The sequence below is a fragment of the Grammomys surdaster genome, unplaced genomic scaffold (assembly GCF_004785775.1).
Source record: "Grammomys surdaster isolate TR1022 unplaced genomic scaffold, NIH_TR_1.0 349, whole genome shotgun sequence".
NCBI lineage: Eukaryota > Metazoa > Chordata > Mammalia > Rodentia > Muridae > Grammomys > Grammomys surdaster.
Window position 1 is genome coordinate 653,784 of NW_021604768.1, and position 9,595 is coordinate 663,378.

At 43.2% G+C, this 9,595-nt stretch overlaps 1 pseudogene; it reads left to right on the forward strand.

Annotated features, from left to right (window-relative positions):
- The first annotated feature begins 2,549 nt into the window (after positions 1 to 2,549).
- LOC114630988 lies at positions 2,550 to 9,595 on the forward strand (annotated as a pseudogene).

Sequence of the window (9,595 nt, forward strand, 5' to 3'; positions counted from 1 at the left end):
AGAGAGAGAGAGAGAGAGAGAGAGAGAGAGAGAGAGAGAGAGAGAGATAAAGGTATTAACAACAGGTTTCAGTTGGGTTCACAGAGGGAAGAACTCTGCTTGCCTGCAGGAGGGCTTATGCCTAGTACTACTACTAGGCCTGAATGCATCATTCAACTCCCACTGCACACATCACTGTGAGGTTTCCATGGCATTTCCATGAATTGGACATTGACAAAGAAGTTTTTAGATTTTGAGTAACTATGTTGTTGTTGAAAAACTTAATTGTTGGATGTTTGTACATAGCCTGGTTAACTTACAAAGAATATGAACTAGTCAACCAACTTTACTTCAGGTATGAGAGTGGTTTTTTTCACTGGAAAATGTTCCCTGTGTTCATTTATGTCAATCACTCTCTGATCTCTGTTCCTGGCAACCACTTGACTGCTTTCTGATGGAATAGTTTGGAAATGGTCTATGATTTAGAAACATCAGGGCCCTGACTATTCTATCATGGAAAAGAAATAATTGGTGACTCATTCTGTTACTAATAGATTAATTAATAACCTTGGAGATTCAGGTGCCATCTTTGACTAAGGGTGTCAGTCACACAGGAATATAGGTTTATCCACAACCAAGTGGATGGGCTTTTGAGTGGTTTCCATTATTTTGTTCCTGTTTTTAATGCTGTTAAGCTCTTACTAACTTTTTGAAACAGGATTTTTTTTTGCTGTTGTTGTTTATTTGCTGTTTTTTGTAATCAGTAATTTTATTTCCTTGTGCTAAAGCCCTGAAAGAATTTCTCAATCACAGGACAAGGGAGTGCTTCATTTTTGAAGAAAAATGCCATGCTGTCTTTCAAAGAAAGCATATCATTTTGAATCTCCTCCAATTGTGTATGGGGGTGCTTCATGCCTTTGTCAATAATGAATATACTAAATGAGTGTAGAGGGGTGTCTCTATGTGTTTCAAGGTGTTTCCATGAATGTTGAGCCTATGCTTTCAGACCTCTGTTTTAATGTCTGTCTGCCTGCCTGTCTGTCTGTCTGTCCATTAGACTCTGTCCCTGTCTCCCTCAACAAAAGAGAACCTGTGCTTTTTCTAGTCCACATTTTTACCATGTCTCTGGTTTCTGAATGATGGTAAATGTCCTCTGGAGAGGATATGGGGACTTTCCTCTAGTTGAGCTACAATAGAGTCTGGAGTTAGGAAAAAGCAGCAGAATGTTCAGGAAACATAAAGATATTGGTTGCTTGACACAGAGATTGGAGGAGCTGAAGACCTTTATGTCTGCACAGCCTAAAAGTACCTTAGATCCAAATACTACAAATAAAATGTTCACCAGAATGGGCTCGATCCACAGATTGGAAAAGCATGTGTTGGAGTCACAAAAATTTATTAAGGAGACAGGAGAAAGCAGGGCTGTAAAGGAAATCCTGCAGTGTCGACATATGGGTCATATATCATCTGGGAATGAAACCATAGCATCAAATACAATCTTAGATACAAAAGACTGCCTTCTCTTGATCTGCACACTACTTCTTCTGGAAAATCAGGTGTGACTAGTTGTAAACTCATGGTTGGATATCCTTTGATATTGCTTGCTAGGACTTTTGATTAGAAACTTCTATTCTGGATATGCAAATTTAACCCCATTGCAGTCAAGTGGCAGAGGATGGAGGTTGGCCAGGGACTTAGCAGGTTAGGGAGTTTACTGCCAAGCATATCAAACTCAGTTTGATCCCTAAACCAACATGGTTGAAGCAGAACAAACTCTAACAAATTGTTCTCTGTCCTTTGAATGTACGTGATTGAAAGTACATGTACACAATGAATAAGTAAATGGTAGGAAACATTGAAGTGTTTGTCAATAGACAAATAACTGTGAAGTTGATCTAAACAGGATCTGGGGTGGGGAGTAACCACATTATGCAGATGGAGGCAGGAGTGTTAGAACTTCAGTGTCTTTCAATGAAGCTACCATGACCTAAGAGTGGATGTGTATCTGTGATCCTAAGGTCACCATAAGGGACATGGGCCTCCAGGATGGACTCAATACTCTATGAGTGTTGTGAGCACAGAGGAGTCTTCATTGTGAAAGGCACACTCAAGCTCCTAACCATGTTCTTTTCTTAAAGTTGATATAATGACTGTATACCTTTTGACAGGTGTCCAATTGCTTGTCCTGTTATAGATTCCTGCTCCCTGGTCTTCATACCAACACCTATATTGGGTTGGTGAGTAAAAGAGCCAGGTAACATGATGACTCCATATTGGAGATCAGAGATCTTGGCATTCAAGGACTTCAAATGTCATGCTGTGTATGTCCAGAAGGTCAGGGAAGGAGCACAAACTGAAGAAGTAGCTTTGCCCTGCCTGTTCGCTATCGAATTCCTGTGGCTTCTGCCTTATCAGTTCTTCTGAAATAAGAACTTTGCCCCATCCAATCAAATGTCCACACCTACACCCATAAACGTACAAATTCCTGCCTGAGCCAGGCAGATCCGTTCTGTTTCCTGCTGTGAGACTCTCATCTTACAGCAGCACAGGTTTAAGCCTGAGATTCAACCATGCCTTTGGCTAGACTTCGTGATTGGCTGTATGTTGTAGCCTCTGGGCTCCTTCTTCTCCTCCAGCATGTGCATGGTGAGACTATCTTAGTGAGCAGAAGGGACGTGGGTCAGAGCTGTCCCAGCATTGTAGAATCAGAGGTTGAGCTTGTGGGATGGAAGGCAAAATGGAGGGAAAAGAAGATGGTGGAGAGTGACATGGGGATATTGTGCTTGCTAATGTCCCACCAAGGCACACAGGAGTCAGAGATTGCTGAGGTTAGAACATACTGAAGAGGCAAAAGAGACAAAGAACAAGCAGGACATGTCCCTCCTCTGTGTGTAGTTATCTAGAAATGCTACTGAACATGGATGATGATTATAATTCCTTCATAATGCCAAAAGGAACTGAGTCTGTCATTTGTTGAATATGGAAGAGCCCTATCAGTTTGCAAGAAGATCATTGGATTAGGTTATCTAGAACCCCTCATTCCCACATCCTACTGCAGAACTGAGACAACTCAGCTTACCTTTCTCAAGTATCATGGTGATGACAAGGTAGAAATTTCCAAATGTGGTGACAGCTGATGACATCTCTCTGCTTACAGGTGAAGACACAGCCAGCCCCGTCAGGAACACACACACGGGCCAGGTGAGAGGCAGCTTTGTCCATGTGAAAGACTCTAAAGCTGCTGTCCACACCTTCCTGGGAATTCCTTTTGCCAAGCCTCCTGTAGGACCACTGCACTTTTCACCTCCTGAGGACCCTGACCCATGGAGTGGTGTCAGGGATGGAACCTCAGAGCTGGCCATGTAAGTTCTGAGACCTAGGAGACTTTAGGCCTGTGCTTTAGGCCACAGTGAAGTGCTTCCTCAACCTCAGCTCTATAGCACTTTTCTGCCTGTGCTGAGGTGCATTTCCATTGCATGTTTCTGACAAATGTGCAAAGGATTACAGTAGAAAAATGGTGCCAGTGTGGTGGGTCAGAGCTTCACACATGTAGAGAGTTAGTTGAAGGCCCTGCAGTAAGTAGCAGAGATGCACCCATTCTTCACTGTTTCTGTAATCAGTCATTGTCCCTGTAACATTCACTAAGGAAAAGTACACCTGCTTCCAACTGGAGACTATGTGGAACAAAGAGGTACCTTATTGGGACTTGGGAGCTAACTGAAGAATGTTTCACTACCCTATAAAATGGTATTGTCCATTTATTCCTATAGTTGCTATGTGGGGAAAGTATCCCATGAACCAAGTACCTCTCTCTGTTTTATTTCTGTTCCTGTGATAACACATCCTTAGAGAGCAAGTTACTATAGACATATTTTATTATGGCTGACAGTTCAAACATATAATCAATCATAGGTGGGAAATCACAGAGGCTGAAGTTTAAGAAAGCTGATTGCATCACATCCATAATCAGGAATACAGTTTCAAGATCACAGGAATGTCTACTAACCTTCATTTATGTTCTCCATCTTATATAATTGAGAAGCTCATTTCTAGGGAATGGTGCCTCCTATCATGGGCAGGTATTCCTATTGGAAAGACCATTATCAAGGTAACTTTCCACTGCCATGCCAATCTCCCAACAGGATCAAGACAATCTCTTAGTCAGATTCTTTTCCCAGGTGATTCTGCAGAGTGTCAGGTGAACAATCAAATCTAACCACCATGCCAGGATTTAGATTTTATATATAGAAGGATTGAATGTTGAAACATAAAGCATATAATTTTCAGTGAAGCTGTCATAAGACTCCATAAAGTAGCCCCCAGAATATAACTAAGTATGGTGAGGCCTCCATGAAAAAATTTGTCTCTATTTCCATTTGCACAGCAATGGTAGGGACTATAGAGAAGAATCATGTTAGCAAGCCATTATGGAAATCAGCAGCTGTGGGTTTCTAAGAGAAAATTCAGACTAAAGAATAGATTTCACCACCACATACCTTGAACTTCCTGTCTTCCATTTTCACTTGGTGTCTGCAGACTGATATGATGAATTCAGAGGTTATGAAGGAGATGAAGCTGACCATGCTTCCCATCCCTATGTCTGAAGATTGTCTGTATCTCAACATCTACACTCCAGCCCATGCCCATGAGGGCTCTAATCTGCATGTGAGTGTCAGGCTATGGCCACTGGGAACAGGTCATTTATTTCTGTGGAGGATGGGAAGGAGCAAAATAATTCTGAGCTCCACTGTAGTTTAGATCCTGATTCGTAGTCTTACCTTACTGAGTTCAAGAAGGTCATGTCAGCCCATGGTTAGCTGCTTAAGCTCTGGGAGATATGAGGGTCTAGTTATTAGATTAAAACAGAATTTCTAACAATTTGGCACACCAAAATCAAGATGGTGCACAACGGCTGAATATTGACATCACCCAAATTTCTAGCACCAAGTTATTTCTGCCAGTGGGATCTGAAGCCTATTCTGAGTAGCAATCAGGAAAGTGACCTAGGAAGAGACTCTATTTTTTGTTCTACTTAGATAGGTCTGAGAATAACAATGACTTTAATTTAGATCTGCAGTCTATCCTTGCTGAGATTTTCTGTTGAGGAAGCAGGAATGGAAACATGCTTACAGGCCTAAAGCACCCCATCTGTGGCTCACTTCTGAGATTCAGAGGAGATCTGTGTGTAGGTCCATCTGCACAGAACAAAGCAGTTGATAACCTAGTGGGCAGTCTAGATGAGCTTGGGATGTGTGTGGGCCTCCTGGCATCTGAGTTGCTGTCTCCAGGTGATGGTATGGATCCACGATGGTGAACTAGTTCTAGGTTGGGCTTCCGTGAATGATGGATCCACACTGGCAGCTACTGAGGAAATAGTAATTGTCTCCATCCAGTATCGCTTGGGTATCCTTGGCTTCTTCAGGTAAGCCTGAGACTGGGATGGGTAATGGTGACTAAGTAGTACATGGGCAGCCATGCAATTCTTCTTCCTGCTACTTCTCAACACTGGAGACCAGCATGCCAGAGGCAACTGGGGATACCTGGACCAAGTGACTGCTCTACATTGGGTGCAGAAAAATATTGCTTAATTTGGAGGCAACCGTGGCAGGGTCACTATATTTGGTGCCTCAGCAGGAGGCACAAGTGTGTCTTCCCATGTTGTATCCCCCATGTCCCAAGGACTCTTTCATGGAGCCATTATGCAGAGTGGAGTGGCCCTGCTGCCTGGTCTCATCTCTGACACATCTGAGGTGATATACAAGGTAAGTGCTCTCAGGAACACCAGCTATCTCAGTCTTTGCCTCTGGTATTCTGGTGTTCAATTAAGTGAATTTCATGTATGCTGAGCATGTTATATGATAGGAAATCTCTATCCAGTGGCTTCTGTCATAAGCAAAAACACTTATGCATTGCTTCCCATTTGGTTTCTTATCTTTGTGATAAAGGCTATTACCAAAAGCTCCTTGGGGAGGAAAAGGTTCATTTCAGCTCACAGGTTATAGTCTGTCTTGAATGGAAGTACACAGTCAGGCATGTACCTGGAGGCTAGAACTGAATCAGAGGCCAAGGAGCAATGTGGTTACTGACTTGTTACCCATGGCTTCCTAAATTATTTTTCTTATACAACCCAGAACATCTGCCAATGGGTAGCACTACCCACAGTAAGGGGGGCTCTTTTCTATCAGTCTTTTCTCAGGAAAATCCCCAGTTTGCCCATGGACCAATCTGATAGAGGCAAATTTCTCAGCTCAAGTACCTCTGTCCTGGTGATCCTGGCTTGTGTTGAGTTGATAAAAAGGAAATCTAACAAGAACCCATGAATTGAGTGAAAGGCTGAGTCGGTAAAAATATTTGCTGTGCAAGTGTGAGGTCCTAAGTTCAAATCCACTGAATCGATACAAAGTTGGTGGTGGCAGTAAGTGTCAGAAACCCCAGTGTTCCTATGGCAGTATAGAAAACAAAGACAGAAGACTCCTAGGAAGGTCATAGACCAAATAAGCTGGTGTAGACAAATGCAAACAAGGGATATCATGACATGTAACAGCTGAGACTGTGCTCTGATGTTCATGGGCAAAATATGCAACACCATACCTATTATGAGACATGAGTTACACACACACATACACACACACACACACACACACACATGCACACACACAAAAGCAACAAAAAATAATATGCAGGGAGAATGTCTTTCCCAGCTGTCATCTCTGAGCTACAGAAAATGTGAAACTTCCACTTCCTCCTTTCTTACACAACAAACACTAGGATGTGGTATTTAGGGGTAATAACTTCTAGTAGAATCACAGAAACTCTGCTCCCTGCTAGTAGGGATGAGCTAACCATTGTCTGTTCCATTTACAGACAGTAGCCAACCTATCTGGATGTGGGGCCCCAGACTCAGAAGCTCTGATACACTGCCTTTGAGCAAAGAGTGAACAAGAGATCCTGGCTATGAACCAGGTTGGAAGAATTGTGTGGTTTGGAGGACCTGATGAACAGAATGTGGAATTGCCATTACTTACTACTCAAATGTGCTAACTCATCTCCACAATTTGGCATCCTTTCAGTACAATGTGCAAAAAGAATAAAACAAGCTAATTGTCATGTAAAGTTCTTCCTAGAGTGTGCAAAGAACCCTGGGAAGAGATAAGATATAGGAAATTGCTGTGGATATTCATGGGCATTAGAATATTTATATGATTGATCTTCAGCACTGATCATCAATGCTGTGTAGGTCTTCAAGATGATCCCTGGAGTAGTGGATGGGAAATTCTTACCAAGCATCCTCAGGAGTTATTGGCCTCTGAGGATTTTCACCCTGTCCCCAGTATCATTGGTTTCACCTCACATGAATGTGGCTGGGGAATCCCCAAGGTGAGACCTAGTTCTAAGCCCCTGAGAATATAAACTCAAATGGTATGTGGTGTGAACTCAGAGATAACTTGATGTAGTTTCAAACCTTCAAATACTTAAGGCTATCCTCTGCCTCCCAGTCCATGGGCCTTGAACATACCATAGAGAAGATAACCAGAGAGAACCTGCCAGCTGTTCTGAAGAGCAGAGCAGCAAAGATGGTGAGAGAGACCTTGGCTCCTGTCCTGATAGAGAAGGTTACTGTATATTTTTTCCAGATGGAATGCCCAGAAATAAAGTGTATGAGATGAGTGTGAGTGTGTGAGTGTGTGTGTGCATGTGTATTAGTGTTTGTGTGTGTGTGTGTGTGTGTGTTTGTTTGTAGGGGGTGTGTTTCTCTGGGGAATCCATGAAAAGCTTCTACTTTTCCCCCTAAACCCTGTTTTACTGCCGGCCATATTCCTTACTTACAGGCTGCTGCCTGCCTGTCATCATTCTTCCTGATTCCTCCTGGTGTAGATGCTGCCTCTGGAAAGTAGTGACCTGCTAATTGGAAGAGTACATGGGGAACACTGAGGACCCAGAGATCCTCCAAACACAGTTCAAAGAGATGCTGGGGGACTTCATGTTTGCAATCCCTGCTCTCCAAGTGGCACATTTCCAGCGTGAATACATCTGGGACTAGAGCAAGTAAGGGAGTGCGATCTGTGGGACCCAGGTTAGCTCTGCAGTGTTCAAGGCCTATGTCTTGGTTAGTCCTCTGATGGCAGGCAGCTTTACCTAACTAAATCTTTATGTCTAGTGTAAAGGCTGGCATCCTATTCAGGGCTAGAAGAGGATACATGTTAGTTACCCTGAGTGTCTTGTCATCTACTTAGTTGGAAATGCCAGGGTCTCTGTTTAACAAATGTTCCCCATGTCCAGTGCTCCAGTATGGATCTTACCACTCAACTGTGATTGCAGATAACTGTAGAGCAAGGTTTCTTGTCACCAAAGCTTAGGCAGACAAGCTCCTTATGAGAAATCATGTCAACATGTGTTCTCCCTGTCAGGTTCCCACGCTCCTGTGTACTTCTATGAGTTCCAGCATCTGCCCAGCTTCATCAAACATATCAGGCCATCCTGTGTGAAGGCAGACCATGGTGATGACATTATGCTTGTCTTTGGCTCCTACTTTTGTTCAATGAGTTGTGAGTCTTCATGTTTTCCTAGAGCTAAATGGAGCATCCAGTGAATTCCTGAGGGAGTATTGAGCTCTCTGTCCAATTGGGAAATTGAGAATCTTGGAAAGGACAGGAGAAGTGTTCCACATATCTGAACTATAAAAAAATTCCATCTTCTACCCCTAGAATATCCTAGCATTAGAATATAAACCCTTCCTAGTTTGGCTTACACTAGAAGGAATGAGAGCACACCACTGTACAAATGAATCTGAGAAGCATCAAGTAGTGCTTTTGATCAATCCTGTATTCTGAGTAGGAGGGAAGGGGATATAAACCAGGTCTAGGGTTGGCCCTCGGGCTGTGGTTTCTGTAGTAGAGCATAAGTTGGCACCTACATGAGGAGGCTAGGACTTGGTTCTCCTTCTGTCTGCAGCTGACCTCACTAATGAGGAAGAGCTGTTAAAAAGATAGATGATGAAGTACTGGACCAACTTTGCAAGGAATGGGTGAGAATACTTCACATTCTCAACCTCTTTACAGTTGCATCTAATATGTGTCTGAATAGTATACATGTGTCCTTAATTACATGATAGTCTTCAGCCAGGGCACACTCAGTCAGATACCTTCTAACTTTCAGCTATTGTTCATCCCACAGAGACAAAGTGAGTGAATCACACTATTGAGCTAATATTCTTTAGATTTTGCATCTGAGAGAGACACAAAACAAGTCAGCTGCCCTTGCTGGACATGCAGTAGACACTGGTGGTGACACTTCTATCTGTATCATTATATGAGTCCATCTGTACCCTAAGGCCCTTGGTCTGCTCATCCACTGCCTTCACCAAATAGGGGATCAAGCTTTGGGTCAGAGACACTTTCACTCTTCCCTGCTGGCTGGCATATCCACAGGAACCCCAATAGTGAGGGTCTACCCTACTGGCCTGTGTTGGACCAAGATGAGCAGTATCTGCAGCTGAACACCCAGCCTGCTGTGGGCCGAGCCCTGAAGGCCAGAAGGCTGCAGTTCTGGACCAAGACTCTGCCCCCAGAGAATCCAGGAGCTAAACAGTTCTCAGGACAAGCATTCAGAACTGTAG